Genomic DNA, 21,922 nt, shown 5'->3' with positions numbered 1-21,922 from the left:
GCATGGATCAGATGTAGATGTAAGAAAAACACATTACAGAGCCTGAGTCATGCATCTGGTTTACCCACATTGTGTCCTGGGTGGCTTGTTTGCCAAGCTCTAAGGTGAGGTGAGCCCAGAGACTGGGCATGTGCATCCTGGGCACACGTACACATCCCCTTCCCTCTTGCCTGCCCTGCCACATGTCCTGCCTGGGAGACGAGTACAGCCTCCACACCCTGAAACCACAGGTCTGTGACTGCAGCACAGGAAGGCTTTGAGGGGAAACCATAAATCAAGTTTTAAAGATGTCACCAAGTTAAAGAACAAGATTCCACTCTGAGGTTGATTTTCAGCAAAAGTAGTATACTAGGTTGCAAGCGTCTCAGGAGAACATGTCCTTAGGGCCTGTTGATTTAGAAACATCTCTATTTTCAAGTGGTGTTTAGTCAGCCCCTTCCTTTTCTAACTCAATTTCCTACTTTTCTCCCTCACAGACCATGCATTCTTTGGTTATCTGATTTGCCTTTGTAATTTTTTTTTTTAAAGACAAGTAAAAACATCTTGAAAAATCCCGTCTTTTTAGTGTCACTTGTCATTAGCTTCCCCTCCTAATTGACTTCATGGCTGAGGCCTCCCTTGGGGTAATATTTTTTTCCTGACTTGTTAGAGTTAACTTGGTTCTCCTCTCAGCCGCCATAGGCAGGGGTGTGGGAGTTGGGGTAGGCACCAGTACAGGAATGTGCTGGCAGGGTCAGGATTTGTTGAAATAGGTGGGGGTGGAAGGGTGAGGGACAAATACCTCCCAGCTTCACACTGTAAACATGGTGGCCGTTCAGCTGGGACTTACAGGGTGTACTTTGTCTGCAGGGTGTCCATGGAAGTAGAATGATGCCTCAGAGCACATGTGACCTACTGGTCAGGATACCTGGGTTTGATTTCTTTTTTTTTTTAAATAATATTTTTAAATGTTTTATTTATTTTTGAGAGAGAGAGAGAGAGAGAGAGAGAGAGAGAGAGAGAGAGCGCGAGCGCGCAGGGGGAGGGGCAGAGAGAAAGGGAGACACGGAATCTGAAGCAGGCTCCAGGCTCTGAGCTATCAGCACAGAGCCCGACGTGGCGCTCGAACTCACGAAGTATGAGATCATGACCTGAGCTAAAGTTAGACTCTTAACCAACTGAGCCACCAAGGCACCCTCCTGGGTTTGATTTCTTATCACTCCCTAGTGGATAACTCTGGCCCACAAAGGAATTAACATGGATGAGTGCCTGCTAGCACCAGACAATGTACCCAAATGTTCGTGGGCATTCAGAGGTGTGGGCGTTGTTTTCTCCATTTAAAAGTGAGGAAATAAAGGTTCAGAGAAGTTAAGTAAAATGCCCAAAGACACCCAGCTGTTAAATTTAAATTCTGTAATCTCTTAAAGGAGGATAGAAACATATCACTGGATGATAAAGCCCGAGTTAGTAAGTTGTACACTGCGAAATGTCCATGAAGACATGTGGCATTGTGTGGCCCATGTGGGCCTCAGTGCACATAATTTGAGGGGTCTCCAGAATATTCCTATTCCTAGGAAGTTGTCTTAGTAAACACAAAATGTGTGCTCTGCTTGGAGACTTGTTCCTGGCCCATTCCTCCCTACTTCCTGCTCCTATTCTCCATCTCCCCCAATAGACCCGCTATCAGGAGCCCTGCCCCTCTTCTCCCAAGCAGTTCCCTCTGCCTGGAAGGTCTTTGCCTGCCCCGTCTCTCTCTTCTGAGGAACTCAGATTCTGTCTGTTAGTGGCAGCACATATGTCACGTCTTCAGTGTGACATACTTATCTCCCACACAAGACTTAGGCCCCCAGGGCAGGGACCTGTGAAGGGACAACAGCAGAAGGATACAGATCTGGAAGGTTCTCAGCTCCACTTGCCTTTTCCTCAGAAATGTGGGAAAGGGGCCCATAGCTCTGGCCAGGATGGAATTCCCACAGGGAATTTTTCCCTATGACTACATTCAATGGAAAATGGAGTCCAAGGGACTCTCTGATCTCTAATAAAGAAAAGATAGATAGATAGATAGATAGATAGATAGATAGATAGATAGATACTGGTAGATAGGTAGAGATTGGTATCAATATTTAGCAATCTTATTACATTAAATTGGCTTTAATGAGTCATGGTATCTTGCTCAAATTTTTCTATACTGTATTTAAGGAAATAAAAAAGAATAATTCAGTTTCTCCTCTGGTTTAGTTTGGGGGCCTTCTTTATTATTACCATTTTTTTTAACATGCATGGAAACAGAGGTGAAACCCTTCTCCTCTTTCTCACTGCACTATTGACATTATAAACATTGATTTAAATTATAACCATTAGGTTCCCATTGAAATGAAAGGTCTGCCCTGGGGTTTGAATTCCTAACTTGCTGTGTAAGTTGAGCCCCAATTAAAGTCTTCTAATAAGAAAAACAGAGATATGGTGTTAAAATGTCTTCAAATAATCTGTGGGGAGCTTTACTTGTGACCGTGTAGCACTTACCACAGTTGGATCTGAAAAACAGCATCAGCCTGTCTCCTCTATGAAGGAGAGAGTTTCTTGAAGACAAAGAATTTATCTCATTCATGTTGATATTTGGCACCTGTTTGAGCCCATAGAAGGCATTCAATAAATGCTGGTTAAACAGGAAGGAAAAGGGCACACTGAGAGTAAGAGAGCAAGGTAAAGCCATTCTGGTCTTTTTCTACTTCTTGATGGTGATGGTGATGGTGATGATGATGATGATGGTGATGATAGCAAGAGTTACTATTGACTGAGTTGCTGATATGTGCCAGCAATACATTGCATGTATCAAGCACCTTACATGCAATGTCCCTTCTAACTCATATAATCCTCTGAGGTACCCATTTTCCCCATTGTAGATGAGGGACCAGAGTCATTAACTAAAGTGACCAAAGTTACCTGACTTAGAGGTGACATTTCTAAGATCTCAATTCAAGTCTCTGTATGCTTTTAACCACTCTGCTATCTTTCCAAATGAGCCAACATTTCTTGTCTGTTTATGCAGATAATAGGGTCAAGTATTAGAAAACATTCCATATGTCCTTATTTCAGTTAGTTTGCAAAGCAACTCCACTGGGGCTTGAATATGGTAAATGAGGGGCCTGATGGGCCTGATGGGCCGAAGTTAGATACATAAATGTATAGGATGTAGAGGATAATGTTTGCTAACCCCAAAGGGTTAAAGAGAATTAAAAGTTTCAGAGTAACTAACAATTTGAGGCAGGAAAGTGTTAGCATGTTATGAGGAATTTCCCTTTCTCTGAACCACTGGGTTTTTGCCAAGGCTGCAGGGTAGATGCTATATTAGTAGAGAACGAATTTGATCCAGTAAGACATCTTCTCAATCCCTGTGTAATATTAGTCTGAGTAGGAATCACTTGGTAACAATTTGGAATGGAGTGTGTTAGAAAAACATAGGTTTGTCTGGGTTGAGCCTAGAAATGGGTGACAGATGTTAATGATGAATGACTGAACAGATGTTTGGGGGAGAATTACAAAAAGGGTTTCTATCACACAGGATCTAAACCTTAACCTTCCTGGCCGATGCTGAAAGGAGAGCTTGTTTATGAAACATGTTCTTGCAAAACTGTTTGGCGGACTGTGACAAAGATGAATGACCGGATACTATAATTTAAATGTGAAAATAAGGTAAATGGGAGTCCTTGTTTGTGTGCGTGTGTATATGTGTTCTCTCTGACAAGGGTCAGTGCCTTACTAAAGAAGAGGAAGGCTGAGTAAGTCATTCCTCTCTGCCTTCCTCGTTTTTCTACCCACGAGTGGAAGGAATGGGCAGTATCTGAAACCACACCTTAAGGCTCAGCAAAGTTGTTAAAATACCATGGCTTATATACATTCTGAAATATCTGCCCTATAATTACATGTGGAAAAAGGAAAGATTTTCTGTACAACTTAATCAGTCATTTTAACTGGGGGCTCAGAGACTTACTTAAGGTTTTAAGGAGTCCAAAAAGATCACTCATCCAAAGTAAACAAGAAATACAAGCAGAGTTTAAAAGCTGTATAGTTACTACCATGAGCCAGTCCCCACTTACCCACTCCACAGGAAGATGACTATTATACAAATTACTGTGTACTTCTGATAATTTGACTGAAATGATTGATGGGCTGAGCAGAGGCATTGGTTAATTCAACTTCGTAAATAGCCCATAATGGACATAAACATGATGTACTTTCTGCTAACTGTAGCTGTGCCACATAGCAATACCATACATTTGATTTAAAGGTGAATGCAGTCAAAACATCCAAACACTCTCAGTTTAGTGTTAGAATAATAATAAATGCCACTGAATTGGTAACAGACACTGTATATACAATAGCCTTATGTGTCATAATAGCCCTGTAAGGTGGATTTATTTTCCTCATGTGATGGATGAGGAAGGAGACACCCAGAGAAGTTAAGTGACTTGCCCAAGGTCACGTGTGCCAGTAAGTAGCAGGATCAGGATTTATATTCTTGCTGTGGTGTTCAAAATTCCTCTTACTTTCTAATAGGCTAGACTGTCCTTGGTAGAATAGGCATTTAATTCTTTGATTACATCTTACATGCTACTGTATATCAAGATGGAATCTGATTTAAAGCCATGATTTTCAATCTCAGGATCTGAAGTCTGACTTGTTTTTTCAAACAATAACGAGTTTTGTTGCAAAAGGACCCTGTACTCATTTATCAATTCTAGTATCTTAATAGCTACACGACAAATCATTAACATACAGAAACATGCATCATAAGAAGCAAGAAACATCATCCATTCCTTCTTCATATTAGCAACACTTCACTCCTGAACAACATGCCTATATCACTGAAATCTGTGAACAGTCATTTCTCACATTCATGCTGAGTGAAAGATGTAATGAGTACTATTCAAAGACTACTGTTAACTCTCTGCGCTGTTGAAAGGGGAAGGGAAATACTAGACTCTTCTTTTGCTTCATACTGAAGACAGACCAATAGGGAGGAAGGTGATAAATGAGAAAGATGTCAGCTGTGGGCAAGGCATTGTACCAGAAGCTATGAGGGCTGAAAAGATAAATGAGGTACTTAAAACCTACAGGAGAGATAAGACACATACAGAAATAGCGATCAGGAAAATGCACATACATCAAGGGATATGGGAACTTAGGAGATAATGAGATTTTTAGCCCTGGGGATTAGGCAAGGCTCCATAGGAGAGATGGCATTTGTACTGTGAGCTTTGGAGTTCGAGACCAGGAAACATCAGTCCTTTTCCCATTCCATCTGACTTTCCCTTCTTGTTCCTAGTCTCTTTCTTCCTTTCTTGCCAATTCAAAGAGTAATCAAGGTCTTCTGTCTTCATTTCTTTATTATTTAGTAATAATTAAACTCATGTTTCTGGTTTAGGTCCTTTAGTTGAGATTACTAATTGTCCTCTAATATCTGTTCTCTCTGTGTTCTTTAGGAAGAGAGCCCTCAAATTTTAGCTAGGCGCATGGCCACATGGAATAAAGCCTACATTTGCCAGCCTCCCTGGAAGCAAGGAATGAAACTATGGCTAAGTTCTGGCCAACAGAATAGGATCAGAAGTGACGTACGCAACTTCTAGGTTATACCCGTAAGGAAAGGGTACTACTTTCCCTGCTTCTTGTTGAAAGGAATGTGGTTGTGCCATTGGTGAGCCATCTTGGCCCATGCAGAAGAAAGTGTCACGCTACGGATGGAGGAGAGATAAATAAGATAGAAGGAGCTGGTCCCCAGCCCTGGGAACTCCATAGTGGCACTAGAATAGTTACACTCGCATCATTATATAAAAGAGTCTCAGGAAAAACTGAAAGAATTTTAAATGAGCAACAAAAAGTTTTATGGGTGTCATGAGGATCTTACCCAGCCAGGTTACCTCTACCATTCATTGTCTTTGAACTATTTTACAGCTCTGAAAGTCACAGGTAACTGACAGTGGTGCAAATGACTGTTTCTCTTCCACATGCAAACAAATTATGACCAGTGGGGATATTGCCGATTCCCCTTGTCCTGCTCCCCACTCCTGCCCCACAGAAAAAAGCCAGTTTTGTATCTATTTGTAAATCCATTTCAGCATTCCTGATTGACCTATGTCAGTGTGATACTTTGAACTCTCCATTGAACTGGTAGCCATATCTTACTGGTTATCAGTTAGTGAGTTAATGAGTTAAATGAGTTAATGAGTTAAAATCTTTGACATAAATTCAGTTTATATTGGTATGAGAGTTGAGCTTTTACCTTTTATTTAAAAGGTAAAAGAATTTATTTAAAAGAATTATTCTTTAAAAAACAGGAGGACACTGTTTAATCAACTGCTACTTTGGGCCTTTGTTATAATGATTAAACCTCTATTCTAATTAACAGCTCTTACTGTCCTACTTCAATTATTTCCTTGTTAATCACCATTGACTCTCCCTTCTATCTCCACCGACTTTTTGTTCGTGTTTATTTAATGAGGATCCAGCATTGACTTTTAATCACAAATCCAAATACCCTTTCTCACTCAACATTCATCCTCAATGAAAGACAAGGTAGAATAATTTTTTTCCAGTTGTGGGTGACAACCCATCAGTGGGTCATGACATTTATTTTAGTGGGTCACAACCAGCATTAAAAGAAATTATCAAAGTGCATCACACATAGTGAGAATGTTTTGCAAAGCTTCGGATTCAGATACCTGTAAGCACCTGTATGAGTTTCCTAGCACTGCTGTAACAAATTAGCACCAACCAGATGGCTTAAAATGACAGAAATGTATTCTCTCAGGGTTCTGGAGACTACATATCTGAAGTCGTGGTGTTCAGGGCCAAGGTCCCATAGAAAGCTCTAGAGGGGATTCATTCCTAGATTCTGTCAGCTTATAGTAGCAGTCCTTCAATCTCTGCTTCCATCTTCACACCACTTTCTCTATGTGCCCTTTTCTATCTCCTGTAAGGACACACTCATTGGACTCAGGGTCCACCATAACCCAGCAGGATCCCATCTTGATCCTTGCCTGAATTATATCTGCAAAGGCCCTCTTTCCAAAGAAGCTATTTAGAATATTCCAAATATTCTAAGCTTCAGGGTAGATGTGAATTTTCAGTGGATTGTTTGCTAATAATTTCCTTTTTTCCACTACCTCTCTGCCTTAAAAACCTTTCCTGTTCTGTAGCCCTTTGGCACTCCCCTCTACTTGCTGGATGGGATGCAGCTCAACTCATGACCTGATAAATAAAGCCAATTAGATCTTTAAAATTTACTCGGTTGAATTGGTATTGAATGATATTTTTATGAATTGTTCTCGAACACTATGTAAAATGCTTTTCTTATCATGAAAAGAAGTTTCAAAAGTTTAATGGACAGGCCTAGAAGATCCCCACTACCTCTGATTCCAGAGAAGCATTTACATTGCTGGCCAGTCCTTCCCTTTTTGCCATAGTAACAATTATGTAGTATAAAAATTCCTTTAAGCAATTTTATATGCAGTAAATCATTTTAATTGCATAACACTTCAAGAGGCGGGTTTTAATAATATCATTGTTTTAAAGATTGTCATAAAGCCAGAAAGTGAAGGAGCCAGGATTCAATTCCAAACCCATGTTTTCCCAGTGCACCAAGGTCTTTCTCGGTTCTGTATTACTGTATTGATATGAGTGTCTCTGACCTAGTTCCATTTTCTGGCTTCTATTTTTTTCTTTCCATATCCTAACACTGTCACTCCCATCCACTGCTGGCTATGGCCTGGTCCCACCCAATCTCATTTGCTTCCTTGCTTCCTACTTTGCAGGGCTGGAGAAGACTTAACCCTATCCTGCAGAAAGGAAGGAGACAGTAGAGAGCAAAGCTTGAGGAGATAAAAGAAGGGAATGATTGATGAAACAAGGCACTGGAGGGACCAAGTGCCTAGAAGGAAGAACTCTCCTCGGGAAACAGGATAGACACCTCTTACTCTGAGATATTTGGTCATTTCAATGAGGAAGATAGTGACAGCAGCAGAAGCAAGGGAGCTCTTGTCCCTTTAGCTGGAATAGCTTCTGTGGTTTCTGGCCACGAGCCTTGATGTGAAAGGTGAAGCCTTGCCACATGGATAAGGCACTCCAGGTTACAGATCCGGCCGAGTCCAGCCCAGGAAAATAGGAAGTACTGCAGCATGTTTGGTTCCATAGTTCAAGGAAGGAATGATAAGCAGAAACGAAAATTCAACACCCAGAGCCTTCCTCTTTGTCACCTCATTAGCTGAGGTGATGACTCCCAGAGACTTGGAGAACACGTCAGGAATCCAGGACAGCTGTGTTCCTCAGCCTGGAGGAGCCGTCAACAGCCACAGGATCCTTGAACAATTATAAGCTGCTATCTTCACCAGATGATTAATGGGGCATCCTGTGGCAAATGAGGAAGATGCAAGCTTCAACAGTTTAATCCTCTAAATCAGGACTTTTTAAATAAGAATGCATTGTAGAGGGGGCAATAAAACCATCAGAATGTGGCTCTGGCTTCTTTCCATCTTATTAGGCTTGAGGTAATTATCCAGGTAATTCAGGAAAAATAAACTGCATAGCCTGAATTACTCAGATAATTACGTCAATGTTCCAATTCAGGCCGGTGGTGGAGGTCCAGCTGTAAATGTCTCACGGTCCTCAAATAGTCTGATAACTGAAAACAGCCTTGGTAATTTAGGAGTCAGGGTGAAACGCTGAAAGGGGCTGAACTCAAATAATTAGAAAACCTGGATGTTTTAGACCACGCTCTGCTGCATATGACCTGCTTACTCCGGGTTGGCAACTTTTCTTCACTGAGCCTAGGCCATTTTGAGGATGGTAAACTATAAATTGTTAGGCAGGATACTTTAAGCAATTATTGTTTGTACTACTTTTTTGTTGGTGGTGTTATATTCTGGTATAGAACTGAATAAAAAAAATCATGCTTTATGCAGAAATATGAGATTTCAGGGCAATAATTCTCAGCAAAGCTTCCTATTAGAATCATCTAGGTGGGGGGGGGGCTTTTGAAAAATTGAGAATTTCCCAGGCTCCACCCCAGACCAATTAATGTGGATCTCTGGGGTGGGGACCTTGATATAGGTATTTTTAAAAAGCTCTCCAGATGACTCCAATGGGCAGGACCACTACAAATGAGAGAAAAACTCAAAGAGGGGAGGGAGATTTCTGTCACCTGAGGGTCACATCCAGGGTTTAACATGTCTGAATAATTAAGTCTCAGAGTGGCAGGTGAAGCTGTCTGGCTGTTCAGCCTCTTCCTCAGAGTTCCGGGCAGAAAGGACTCAAACAGCCCCACTTCCTGGGTCTCAGAAGGCCCAGGCCTGAATGGTGAGGAAAGAGTTCCCTGTGACCGTCTGCTGACATCCACCACTCCTGTAGAAAAAACATGAGGCTCCGGGAGTGCCTGCTGTCCACACCAAATTTTAGTAACCGAAGGACTTACTTACCAAAGACCAACTTAAACAGAGCTGCCTATGGACAGAAAGGGGCTGAAAGCATCATTTTCATTTCCTTTTAATTCCTTAAAACTTCCCCTCCCAAGGACCAGGAGGAGGCACATCCCCACCACACGTTGCCGGGTCTCTCTAAGGTGCATCCATGCGTCACATCAACACACATTAAAAGTAACAAGACCGTAACTGCTAAAAGACATTACTTCATCCTGGCAGCAAATGTCTCCCCAGTGCAAAGCTGCCATCTGTTAGGCAGTACTGGGAACTGGAAAACTCTTGCTTCTGAAACAGTTCAGTGGATCATCTGGCTTCAAAGCACCTGGTTGGTAACCGTGCTGTCAGCGTGAAGCAACCTTCTCGGTTTGGTTGCAAATGCCTGTGTGTCAGAGCCTGAGGATAGAATTCCTGTGGTCTAGACACAAGCACTGCTACCAGGGCTTATAGACGGGACTCTCCTCTAAGTCTCTGGGGGGACACGGCTTAGGAATAATCAAGCAGTCTTTCAGGAATGGTCAACAATCTGTTGCAGAATATAGCAGAACATCTGCTTCCTCCGTGTTGGCTCCACTAAATCTAGGCTGCCTTCCCCAAGCACATGTTGCTCCTGCTGGACTTTTATGACACATAAATTCAAAGGACCATTTCCTCTGCACCCATGACAAGGCTTTCATAGGATGAAGTGCTTGGATTTACAATGATGGTCCAGGACCATTTTCTCCTAGTTGTTGAAATATGGAAAACACCACGTGCCGATGATCTATTACAAGACAATGCAGTGATTATTCCTTGTGCGTGCTCTCCAAAAACAAGTAACGGTGTGTGTCCTTTCTTCCCCTTAGAAAATAGGCTAGTCTTTTCAAATTGTCCTTGACTGCAGGAGCTCTGTTATCCTTCAAAGCCCTATTCAAATGTCACCTCCTCTGTAAAGCCCTCCTTTTACAGGGTTCTCCTGGATAGAATTAAGCACACTATCTGTGGCAGCTCTCTCTACTAACTCCTCATTCGGCTACATTGTATGAATTTAATTGATTAGTGTGTGTGCCCGTGTCCCCCAGACTGTGAGCTCCTTGAAGACAGGGATTAATCATGTAGGTAGATGCCCGTTAACTATTATGTGGGGAATTGAATTTGATTCCGGTTCAGGCTTGAGCTTTTTTTTTTTTCTTCCAGTGAATATCAGGGATACTTGATTTTTTCAGGTATTTCATAAAGATGTGTTGTAAGTCCTTGCAGGGAGCATTTCCTGAACCTTCTCATCTGCTTCCTCACATTTGCCTCTAGTGCTATGAATCTTCCTCTTGGGACAGCCCTGGTTTTCTCCCTCTGGTTTTTCCTGTTTTCCTGTCGCCTTCTGGTTGTTTCCCATTTGCAGTTTCACATCTTGGATGTAGTTGGCACTTGACTGTAGTTCACTACCAACCCAGGATGGCCCTGAACTTTGCTTCCACAGCCCAATGCCCACCTGCCACACACCTTTCTCCAGATGTTGCATTTGGAGAGGCTCCAGAACGATCATGCTAAAGAAGACAGGATAGCCTAATAAAGATGAGCACAGATTTGGACTCAGTCATACCTGGCCTTGAAATCCATCTTGAATTTTACTTTATAAGTGACCTCAGGTGTTATTTAACCTCAGTTCAATTTCTTCATCTGTATAAAGAGAACGACAATAGTACCCACCTTTTTAGGTGGTTAATAAGAACAATCCAAATGTTTTAATACTTGCTCTTTGTCAGGCCTTGGGCAAAGCACTTTATGTGGACTCTCATTTTTTCCTCACAACAGGATTGTTGCAGGTTGGGTTCTTTGAGAAGCAGATTGTGAGGTGGAGATTAGCAGGCTGGAGGTTTATTAGGATTCCCAGACATGGACGGGGGAAGGAAGCAGGGCTAGACAGAGAGAGAAGCCAGGCTGCAGTACAGTCTTAAAGTCTTCAGCCAATCCTACAGGACAGTTTGGAGCTGGATGGCCCTTCAGAGTTGTCTTGAAGTCTAGGGAGGGAGCTTGGGCCTTCTGTGTTGTGCCATCATTGGAAGGAGGTTGTCTCTCCCCAAAGGGAGCATAACCTGAGATGAGATAGCTCTTCCCAGCTGAGGGCAGTTTTTGGAAAGTCATCACCATGGAGTGACACTCTCAAATACACCTATTTCACAGACTGATAACACAGAAACACTTAGTACAATGCCTGTCAAAGAGGAAGCACTCAGTAAATGTAAGCTGCTGTCATTGTCATCATTACCATCATTATTCACCACCAGATATCCCACACCTGCCATCTTGCCAGCAAGAATACAATAAATTGCTCTGCTTGCAGAGAAGCCAATGGGTCTCTTTTCTGAATTCTTCCATGAAAATAATCTATCATCTTTTAGCAGTGTAAAAGAGATAATGCATATGGCAATGGAAAAGATTCTTATGTGTTAGTCAGGGTTCTCCAGAAAAAAAAGAGCCAATAAGGTGTGTGTGTGTGTGTGTGTGTGTGTGTGTGTGTGTGTGTGTGTACAGAGAAAGAGACAGTTATTCATCTTAAGGAATTGGCTCATGTGATTATGGAGGCTCATAAGTCCAATATCTGCAGGGCAGGCCATCGGGCTGGAGACCCAGGGAAGAGTCAGTGTTGCAGTACAAGTCCCAAGGCCATCTGCTGGCAACACTTCCTTGTTCGGGGAGGTCAGTTTTTGTTCTATTAAGGTCTTCAACTGATTGAGTTAGGCCCACCCACATTATGGAGTACTATCTGTTTTATTCCAAGTCCACTGATTTAAAGATGAATCTCGGCACAGCAGCCCAGCCACACTGGCACATAAAATTAACCATCACAGGAAGTGAACAGGAGACATAATCTAATTTATAGAATCAGAATTAGACAAAGGGGGTTTTATGGTGTAAATAACATTATTCAGCGACAGTGCCAGAATAGGTTTCAGGTCTGTTGTTTTGTTATTTTTGCCTATGAAGTACTTGGGATGAAATAGGTAAGTCAATAATACACATTCTTGAGTCATCTGGTAGGGAGAGAAATTTAATGCTGTTATACAGTATGCGGTAGGGGACTAAACAATGGGAGATTCAGTCAGAGTACCTGTTTTGGGCCAGGCGTGAGCACTGGAAATACAGGGATAAAATATGTACTCTACCATCAAGAAACTACTTTCTAATTGGAACACAAACATCCTGATGTGCACAATGCAATACAAGAGCTGCCTCACTAGAGATGTAGATCCAGTATATTGTGAGCATAAGTTTGTCCGAGGGAACAAGGAATGCTTTCCAAAGGAGGCTGATTTTGAGCTGAGATTTGAAAGATGCTGGCTGGAACAATGCTAAGTTTATGTAGATGCCTCCTCAGATTTAGTAGTCAAAATTAAACAATGTTCAACTGTTTTGGTTCATGTTTATTTTGACCCTTATGCCAAATCACTCAGGACTATTACCTGCCTTGTGCATTGGGGAAACCGAGGCTGGTGAGGGGGAGTGACTCACCAAAGTCTATCTACCTAGGTAGACGTGAAAATAAAAATCTGCATCTTCCATATGTTTTATTTTATTTGTAATTATGAAACCATGCACACATCATAACAGTGAAGAAATGCTTCTCAATCACCCATTTCCTTACTAGCAACATCTGAGTTTTCAAAACTCTTTAGGAGTTGACCATGAGAATGACAGTTGATCTGCCCAAGCTCTCTGAGGATGAAAAGGGCTATTCTCACTTCCCTGCTGCACATCCTCACAGCTGTTGTAGCCTCTATCCATAGCTTTATGCCGAATGACAGAGAACAATTGATGGAGCTGGAGGGTTCTGTCTATAAAGAAAATAAGCTTGTTCTGACGGTCCCGCTATGTTAGGCAGTTGCTTACATTTTTATTTAAAGATGTAGCCAGAAAAAGTTAGTGGTCATGTCAGTGCTGCCAAGGATGGTCTGAACAGATGTTTGGGAAAGAATTTTAGGCCATGGACTCAGTAAGCATTTGTGTTCTGACTTTGTGAAAGAGCCAGGGCTCCTTCCAGAGGGTCTCTGGCAGACATTAAGAGGCAAGAGGAGTTTTTCTAAAAATGATGGTCTCAGCTTGGTCAACTAATTAGCGTGGCACTTTAAAACCAATGACTATAAATCCTTTCACACCAGAAGGTGAGATCCAGGTCCCCTCTCCTTGACTCCAGGTGGCTTGTGACTGCTTGGACCAAACAGAATACAGCAGAAGCAAGGCTATATGACTTCTGAGGCAAGGTCATAAAATGTTGTGCAGTTTCTGTCTTATTTACCAGGACAATCATGCTTGGAGCCCTAAGCCATCATGTAAAAAGTCCAACTACCCTGAGGCAGCCATATTGTGAGGGATTCCAAGCCATGTAGAGACATGTGTAGGCATTCTGGGTGACAGTCCCAGCTGAACCAGCCTTTGGGGCACTAGATGTAGGAGAAGCCTCCAGATGATTCAGTCCTACAGCTACTTGTGTCATCTTTGGCTATTTGGATCTCAGATGAGGCCTCAGACATTGTGGAGCAGAAATGAACTATGTCCTCTGTAATCTGTCCTAATTCATGTCCCATGGCATCCACAAGCATAATAAAATGGTTTTTGTTTTATACCACAAAACTGAGGATGATTTGTTATACATTGATAGATAACTATAGCAATCAACCTGAACTCTTGGAATTGCAAGTGACAAAAGCACAATTCGAACTAGCTTAGGAAAAATGGAACCTGTTAGAAAGGTATTGGAGTACCTTGCCAGTCATGAGCCTTGCAGGTCAACCTTGGGAATGCAACTGACCAATGGTCCCACTGCTGCACTCTGAGGTCCATCCCTGGGTTCACACTGAGCCCAAGCTCCTCACAAGCTTAGCAGTGCCAGATTGAGCAAATAAAAATACAAGGTGCCCTGTATCAGGGACATATTTATACTAAAAACAATTCATTGTTGATGTGAAATTCAAACTTAACCGGGTGTCCTGTATTAACCAGACAACTCTGTACAAGCTCCTTCCAGCCAGTGACTGGTATGGCAGACTTGCAGGTGGGCTGTTTCTAAAGGGCTGGGGGCTCCTCTGACAGATGGAGGAGGATTCCCTAGTGGACTGGCTGAACTTCATTCGAGCTGCACTGTAGTCCAAGACTATTCCACCAACCCTCTCTCCTTTCTTCTCTTCACCAAGCTTATACCTGCATTTTGGTCTGACAGCTCTCTCAGACTCCTCTGTCTCCCTCCATGTTTTCCCTCAACAATGGTTTGCTCTTCTAATATCATCTCAGAACTTATTCTTATAGGACATGGAATATCACAGGAAACTCACATGAGTGGAAGAAGCTTTGAGTAACCAAATCATAGGCAGAGCTACAATACGGCTGAGCTCCAGGAACATGAATGACTCCACATCTCCCTCTCTCCAGGGCTCTTTTCTGCTTCTGTCTGCCCATAATCCTTTCTTTCTATGGTATAAAACATTGAAGGAAAGACTCTGACTGACCTTGCTGGGTTTAGGTGCTTATCTCTGCATCAATCATTTCTGGCCCAAGGCAGAGACTGTAACAACGTGAAGTTTCCTATGCAAATCACATAGTGGCAATTGGCAGGGTGGTGGTGGCGGTGGGAAGCTATTCCCAAAAAAAGAGAGAGAGTTGGCTAGACAATATCATAGGTGAAGGTCCATAATTGTCTCTGATCTACCTTGTAATATCCGCCAAACTTTCTGGTGTCATAAAAATCCAGAGTTAATTAATAGGCGATGAATCAGTTGAATGGTGGGAACTGAGTTTCCTTAGATAGATTATTTCCTTATAATCTTCACAACAGACCCTGTAAGGTAGTCTATTCCTTTCCTATAAATAAGGAAACTGAAGCACAAGATACTAGGAACTTATTCAAGGTCATTTACTTGGTAAACAGCAGAGAGCCAGGATCCGAAAACAGGTCTCTGTTTCCCCAATGTCTTTCTGCCACCCATAGCTGTTCAGTATGGAATCAGTAATGGGGTGATTGCATTTTCACTTTTACAACAGGTTTTTTTGGTGTGGTATATATATAACTCCAGTTTTTATTCTCTTGTGGAAAAATTGCCTTTTTATTCCATTTAAAAAATAATATTTCAATGAACCTACTATGTGCTGTGCCACTGTCTGTAGGAACCACAAATATGAATAAAACTGGCCTCTGCACTCAAGGGAGCTTAACAGTCTAAGATAAGAAGAGAGGGGTGGGTGTGGAGAATAGACATGTTTATAAATAATACCAATGAGAGAATGTTAGAGTCAGGAACATGCTGGGCGTGGGATGGACTGAAATTCTCCATTATTCCTAGTTGAACCACTCGATTTTCAAGAACGTTAGACAACCCAGAAAAAATGGTATTTGTATTGGGAGATATTTTCTGATTTTTATTTATGGTCCACTCAATTATATATTATATCATACTCTCTGAACATTACCTAAGTATTTACAAAATAACAAATATTAATGACACATTATGTAGGATTTACTCTATTGTTTTACAGGATGCTTTACATAATTATTACATGGAATCCCCGCTGGGGTCCTGCTGGGTTGAGGCAGCCCACATTTTCTCTGAATGCAAGAAACAGATATTGGAGTGTAGACCCTTGAGGTAGCTGGGGTTTGTGGGGCAGGGCACTGGGGAAGAGGACACTGTGCAGAAAAGGAGTTTCAGAAATGTGCATAGAGAATCTCTTAGGTCTCTGAGTGAATACCAGTTTGCCTACATGTAGAAGACCCCCAAAGGCCTGGGAGAGAAGAATATCCTAAGGGCTGAGAGATGAGAAAAGACTCTGGAGATCATACAGTGCTTGGAGATGTACTTTCAATCATTCTGGGTGAAGTGATCTCATGAAAACTCAGGGAATCTCACTGAGACATCAAAAAGGCCGTGCTTTAGGAATAAGGATCATGTCTTGAAGGAAGGGCAACTCTAGACTCATTATAACAAAATGCAAAACCAAGTCTCAGCAGGATCAAGGTATCTGCTAGTAACTTAACTGCCTACTGAAATAAAACTCCACACTCTTTAAAGGACAATAATATAATTCAGACCGTCTACAATTTAGCAGTTAGGTGAGTGTGCTCAATGTAGCCTCTCATCTGCTGTGTAATGTCAGGCAAACTTTCCTAATCCTCAGTAAAATGATTATTTCTAAGCTCCTTTCCAGTGCAAATTTCCAAAATTAAAGATATAAGCACAGCTTTCTTTCCTTGGTACCAGCTAGTTAACCACGTCACTGCTTAGCCTTCAGTCTTCAGAATTCTGTACACAGAAAAAGGACCTCGATTCACGCAAACACCCCCTTCTATTATTCACCAACTACAGAGCAGCTACATTGTTGATAGCCCTCCAATAAACAGGACAGGTGACATTGACACAGATGGGAGTAATTTGGAAAAGACTTGAGCTCAGGTGGGTTTTCTTCCCTTTTATAAACAATAAATAAATAAATAAATAAATAAATAAATAAATAAATAAATAAATCCATCATCTCTGCAAAGCCAAGGCTGACCAGACAAAGACTCTTGTCAGCAGCCCCAGAAAACTCGGTGCATCCGAGCCCGCCCTCTGCTGGTTGGATGAAGCCATATCGTGCTCTGCTTAATTGGGGGAGACATATGAAATCTTGGCAGGTCATATTTTTTAATCCCTTGATGCTCCTCCCCTGGGAATTGTATATGTATACCTATACGAATGTGTGTGTGTGTGTGTGTGTGTGTGTGTGTGTGTGTGCGCGCGCGCGTGAGTGTGTGTATGTATATGTGTATGTATATAGAGAAATGTAAGAGGCAAGGAAGTAGGGAGCCAGGGAAAGTGAGAGAGAGAGAGAAGGAAGGAGAAAGGAGGGAGAGAGGAGATGAAGAAAAAGGAGGAGAATAAGAAGAAGAGAAGAAGGGGAGAGAAGAGTGGGGATGGGGAAAGAGAGGTAGGAGGACAGAGAGCGAGCATGAGCACCGGCAACAGAATCAAAGAGAAAGCAAAGGAGTTGGCTTTTACAAAGAATGGATGAGTTTGTCCCTCTCCTTTGATAATCTCTGGTTGGATGGAGAAAAAGAACTCCAGGCCTAGGCAGGGGCAACCACTTTTCAATGGCTGACTTTTTCTTTATTCAGCATTTCAGGGAAAAGTCCAGGACCAGAGGTGGGGGGCTCAGATTCCATCCCTGCCACGCTGCTCACTAGTCAAGTGACCTTAAACAAGTCCATTAACCTCTGTGAGTACCATTCACGCATTAACTCAGTATGCAATATTTATCGAAGACTTACTATGCTCCAAACACTGTGTTGGGCTCTAATGGAATACAAAGATGAAAGAGAGGTGGTCCTTGCCCTCAGTTGCTCACCATCTGGTGTGGGAAACATAGTGGCAAATCTGGGAGATGCTAAGCATATGCTGGAGGCTTTATAGGTTATATTACATGATCAAGGAAGGGACCATAAAAGAGTTTGCCACTTTGAAGAGCTGGATCTCACCCCTTTGGAGCTCTGGGGTTTTTAAAGTTTATTTATTTATTTTGAGAGAGGAAGAGAGAGAGAGAGAGAGAGAGAGAGAGAGAGAGAGAGAGAGGAGAGGAGAGAGAACAAGCGGGGGAGGGTCAGAGAGAGAGGAGGAGAGAGAGAATCTCAAGCAGGCTCCGTGCTTTTAGCACAGAGCTGACGCAGGGCTCAAACCCACGAACCATTAGATCATGACCTAAGCTAAAATCAAGAATTGGACGCTTAACTGACTGAGTTATCCAGGCACCGCGGAACTCTGTTTTTAAATGCAAGAGAAATACACAGAAAAACATGAGCCTGGTTTTCAACCTTTGAAATATTCCAGCTCAATTTACACCTGGAAGGCCATGTAGGAGGTGAGGAGAGGATTGAGGACCATGTTTCCAGCCACAAATTTGTTTGTTCAATACCACATGGGCTTCTGTAGGCAGCATTTGTGACTTTAATTCAATGGATGATGTGTGATCCAATGACACTTTCCATTAATTCCATGCCTGGAAAGTGAATTTGCAACCAGCTGTCTTCTCAGCTTGGTCCCACTTTTCCCACTCAACATGAGAACACCTTGGCATCATTAGGTGGGTAGGAGGAGGAACATGAGCTGCCAGCGCTGTTCATGGAGTTCTCAGAGGAATCAAAACCAGGAATTGGCTGCCAGCAAGTGGAGTGCAGACCTGCTAACTGATGACAAGAGTCTATCTCCTGAGCCCCGTAAAACAGCTCACCTCTTCTTTCCTGCGGCGCCACCCACCTGTCTTCTGGTATAGAAAGGCTTTACTGGCATTCCTACAGAGGCCCAAGTAGGAACTATTTCTGCCTCAAAGCATTAGGAGTTAGCATGCCCATTGCTACACTCACAAAACGTGCTTAAACATCAGAGCGCCAATTATGATGGCCGCTTATTCATCAAGTTATGCACTTTGCATGCATTTTCTCCAAGCCACACAAGAACCCTAGGAGGTAAGTGCTGTAGCCATTCCTGCAAGTGGGCACTGAGACTCAAAGAAGTAACTTGCCCACGACTACAAAAAACAGTAGAGTTGGAAATCGAATCTCACATCTGTCTGGCTTCAAAGCCTGTGGCCTTCTCACTGCATCATGATGCCTCCTTAGAGCAGGAGGGTCAGTTCCAGGATGAAAAATATCCACCAAGCTCCTGCTACTTCCCTTGTGCAGGAGGCAGAATAATGCTCTGACCCTTTCCACCACCACTGAAGACGGTCACACTCTGATCCTTATCTCATGTGGCAAAAGGACTTCACAGATATAGCTGCTCAAGGATCTTGAGATGGGAGAAACATCCTGGATTATCTGACGGCCCAACATAATCATAAGAGTTCTTAAAAGATGGAGGCAGGAGACTCATAGTAAATGAGGGCAATGTGCAGAATCAGAGAGACTGGAAGATGCTACCTGATGGCTCTGAAGACAAAAAGTAGGGCCATGAATGAGGCCAGTCTCTAGAAGCTGGAAAAGGTAAGGGAATGGATTCTCCTCTAAAGCCTCCAGAAGGACACAGCCCTACTGACACCTTGATTTAGTCTCTACGACCCATTTTTGGGCTTCTGATCTACAGAACGGTAAGATAATGAATGTGTGTTGTGTAAGGGACTAAGCATGGAGCGATTTGTTATAGCAACAACATGAAACTAATACAACCTGGAAAATATTACACGTTGCCAGACAACAAGAGGTGCCTTTAGGGTCACCACAGGGCAGGAGCCACCATGAGAGCAGGTGATTGGTAGAGGCAGCCCCAGAGAGACTGACATCATTGGTCAGATCTGGTGGCACCACCTGCCATGCTTCTCAGGCATGGCTGCATGGCACCTTCTCTGGGTTTCGACTCCAGACCTGCTTTTGGAACCTCAGTGTTAGCTTGGCTCCCTACTGTGACCCTGCCTGTCACCTCTAGGACTGGGCCTATTGCAGGTGCCTGATTCCCAGCGCTGGCTCGGCCACCCTTTTAGTGTCTACCTTTGCCAGGTCCCGTATCGGGCCAGGACCACCAGGTTTTGGAGAAAATAAAAAAACAAGTCAAAATAATCACCGCTAGAGGCTGTGCAGCATGTGTAATGGCTATGACCACAGACTCAAGGCCAGATTTTTAATGTCTCAGCCTTGGTGATCTCATCTGCAGAATGAGGACAGGAACGCATACCTCATGGAACTGCTGTGGGGGAAATTTAGATGATTTATGCAAAATACACTGCACAGTGTGAGGCACTGAGTCAAATCTCCCTAAACGACAGCTACTCATGTTATGATTATGCATTTTAAACATGAGTCATGGACACAAGCTCCAAAGCGATCTCAGGTGTAACATCCACACAGGTATTTGGAAAGCACACGATTCTTGTGTGCCAAGCATTGCTCTGCAATACAGAATTACGACGCAAGCCTGCCCCCTTACTACAGACCCGAATTTGGATTTTAATTCTTCTGCCCACAGCTGGTGGCTTTATCTTTCTTCTATGTTACTCGTTAGAAAGTCAAAATTTTAAAAATATTTGGGGCTGGGGGAATGCTGAAGTATTTGAAGTCTATGAAGGGGTTTTGTGAAAGAGAAAACAGGTCTGGGAAAATCTGGATAAGTGGAGGATAAATAGAAAAGGGACTTTGTGTTGTAAGCATTTGGAGTCGCTGTGAGGCTTTAAATTCTGCAAGTTAGGATTCTGCCATATGAGAAATATCCTGTGACCTCAAATGTTCACAGCTCCCCAGGTGTCCCCATCCGGAGACATGTACACAGAGGGCTGAGTTACCCAGATCCGTGCAACCGCCTGGTCCCTACCATGACACCAGGCTAGGTGATCAGGAAGCCTACATTGGCTCTTATGAGCATCTGGTGCATTTCCTATATCCCGCTGGGTGCTATGAGGGTACTAGGTGTTTGGAGCCAATGTTCTCTCTTCTAGAGACTCCTGATTTAGTGAGGAAAAAGTTATAGGAAGGGAGAAGAGTTTAAAAAAATATCAAAACAGAACTCGGAAATTATACTCTTAGCAACATTTATTGGGTGCTCACTATGGGGACTACCATTTATTGAACATCCACTATGTGCCAGGCATTTCACCCCCATGATCTGTTTAACTCATACATTTGCCTCTGCCCATGTCGCACAGTGAGTGAGTGATGGAGCCAGGATCTGGAACCAAGTCGTCTGACTTCAGGGTCTATGCTCACACCACATGCCAGCCACTAGGATTAAGTGTGGATAAAAGGAACAGGGAGAGTATACTCTTGGAATTCAGAGGAGGGAGAGACAGTTGTGACCTAAAAAGGTCAGTGAAGTCTTTATGGAGCCCATGGGTTTAGTTGAACCTAAAAGAATGGCCAGAGTTTGGAGAGTCGGAGAGGAGGGTGATGAGGAAAGCATGAATAGCAGATATTCAGGAGATTTAACTGAGCACCTGCTATGTTCTAGACACTGGTCTAGGTGTTTACATAGAACCATGAGAAAAACAGACATAAGTCCTTGTCCTTGTGAAGCTTCCATTCTAGGGGGAGGAGAAAGACAAGATAGTAAAAGCGTAACAAGTAAATGATCAGCACACCACAAGATGATATGTGCAACAGAAAAAGGAAAAGGTAGGGGAGCATTCCTGTTTTCTATGGCCGCTGTCACAAATTATCACAAATTTGGTGGCTTAAAACAACACACATTTATTCCCTCACAGTTTTAGAGGTCAGAAGTTGTATATCAGTTTCAAGTTTCACTGGGCTGTAGACCTTGTAAGGTCAAGATGTCAGTAGGACTGGTTCCTTCTGGAGGCTCCGAGAGGAGAATTCATTCGCTTGCCATTTGCTGCTTCCGTGGCTGCCTGCATTCCTTGGTCCCTTCCTCCACCTTCAAAGCCCGGCACTCCAGTGCCTGCTTCTGTCATCACATTGCTTTCTCTTACCTCCCGCCTCCCTCTTTACAGGTACTCCTGTCATTAGATGAGGTCCACCCAGAGAGACAGGATAA

This window comes from Acinonyx jubatus, chromosome D1, assembly GCF_027475565.1.
Source record: "Acinonyx jubatus isolate Ajub_Pintada_27869175 chromosome D1, VMU_Ajub_asm_v1.0, whole genome shotgun sequence".
NCBI classification, from domain to species: Eukaryota; Metazoa; Chordata; class Mammalia; order Carnivora; family Felidae; genus Acinonyx; species Acinonyx jubatus.
The sequence above is the reverse complement of the archived record's forward strand: the minus strand, read 5'-3'. Positions refer to the sequence as shown.